Source organism: Natator depressus, chromosome 3 (assembly GCF_965152275.1).
Source record: "Natator depressus isolate rNatDep1 chromosome 3, rNatDep2.hap1, whole genome shotgun sequence".
Classification (NCBI taxonomy): Eukaryota; Metazoa; Chordata; order Testudines; family Cheloniidae; genus Natator; species Natator depressus.
In genome coordinates, this window is record NC_134236.1 from 202254900 (window position 1) to 202256988 (window position 2089).

Consider the following 2089-nt stretch of genomic DNA (forward strand, 5'->3'; position numbering starts at 1 on the left):
TTAATTTGCAAAACACTTCACATTTGCCATTTCAATTAAACTCTCAAGAATTTTCTTCTAAAAAGAAACACATTTTGTTTTGTTTTCTTCTTTTTGGGGGGAAAAAGCTTTTGGGTGGGGGCAAGGGAGGTTATGATACAAAAACCACCCAAATCCTGTATCAGGAACCAGTAGCATGGACCACTAGACCCATGTGTCTCCAAGCAGGCTTCTCCTTGATTCCAAGGCTCCAGATCCTAATGGAGAATCAGAGCTCAGGGATGGAAGCTATATTTCAGGTATTTTAAAAAAATATTTAGATTACATTAAAATGTAAAGTGTTGCACACGGTTTGACAAGGTAAACACTTTATGGCATACTACTAGCTAATAATCTAATCAAAATATAAATGTATGCATTTTAAAGAAGTTTTACATATATATTTATTAATCATAAGTAAAATGACTACAATAGATTGAGCTTTTTTTGCCTCCAGGTCCCTTTGCTAATTTGTGCCTTTACAATCCTATTCTCTCTTGTTACTGAGTGAAAGACCCATACAAACTGGAAGAAACTGACTATATTGGGGAAATGGCAAAATTGACTGCAGAAAGTGCTGGCATATGCACAAAGTGAACTGAAAAAGAGAATGGTTCCCTCTAATCTTTCAGTAATTTTAAGTGTTACAAATAGAAAATCAGCAGTAAAAAAAATTTTCCAATATGTGACTTAATGTCCTTTTAATTAGTTATCTGGAAAAGAGTCTTGCTGAATTTAATCTAATCTGATTTTTCTAGGACTTTTTTTGGGGCAGAGAGTGGGGTGAATTCCTTATCTCACACATGCACTTGAATTCAGTGAAGACAGAGGTTGGGATTTTCAAAGATGCTTAAAATTATTGCATATATATATTACTGCTAAGTGAGGCAGGCTGGCCCAGAGTGATGGATATGGGGATGGAAGTTAAGGGCTCATTAGTTATCCTGACTCCACTTACTTCCTGCATTGTGATGTTGGTTTAAATTGCCATTGCTGTATGCCTCAATTTCCCCACCTGTAAGACATAACTGGTACCTACCTGCCACATTCATTGAGTTCTTGAGATGCTTAATTAGTTGTTTTTCCAGTACTGTGAAGGTGTAAATATCTGTATAAGTGATCAGTATTAAGGTACTGTTGATTGCCTAACCTAATCTTTGAAACTGGATTACCCCATTTGAAACATGAGAAACAGGATGTAATGCTGATTGTCATGCAGACGTCCTAATTCAAGAAAAAATGCTGTCTGATACTTTGTATAGTTCAGTGACAAAATAAATTGGCTGTAGAAGAGACTGAAACATGAACACAGAGAGAAATTACTTATTTAAAACCAGATTCCTTAGATTAGCTTGATTTCATTTGCATTGACACACTCTGACAATCTGTTTCAGTATTAATTCCTGTCACTGAACCACATTACCTAATTTTAAAATTCACCATAATCCTTTTTTCCCCGAGTGTTAATGCTGCTTGTAAGAAGAATGAGTATTCATTTAATATAAGACATATATTAGCAGTCAAGTGGAATGTTGCATTTCAGACCAACAATTTTATGCATAATGTAATACGTGAAACACAGTGCATATCAAATTAGACAACTGAAGTGCATCTGTGCATATTATGTAGCTGATAAATGTCCACGCATGTTGATTATAATATAAACCTATAACAAAGTCTTAAAAGCTGTCTTGGAGCGTAAAGCACTAAGACATAAATTATAGTTGCTATAATTTGCATAAGCTTCCTGCTAGTGTATTTTGGGCTTCACAATTTTACAAATTACTGTGTAATTTTAAGGGAATTTTAGAGCAAATGTGAAGAATTAGATTACAGCACATAAGGTTTGTGTGGGTCTGATACGTATTGAAAATCAAGTTGATGACATGAAAAGAACTCCGTTTCCACGCTTTTAAAAAAAAATAGAGGGTAGGATACCTAGGTGTAGTACTGGTCACGTAGACAATAAACCTAAAGTCCACAGCACACAGTAAATTGATATGGTTAGATTGTGACCAAGTGGTCAGTAGACAGTAAAGGAAGTGAAGAAGGGGAGATAAAAGTGAGAGAT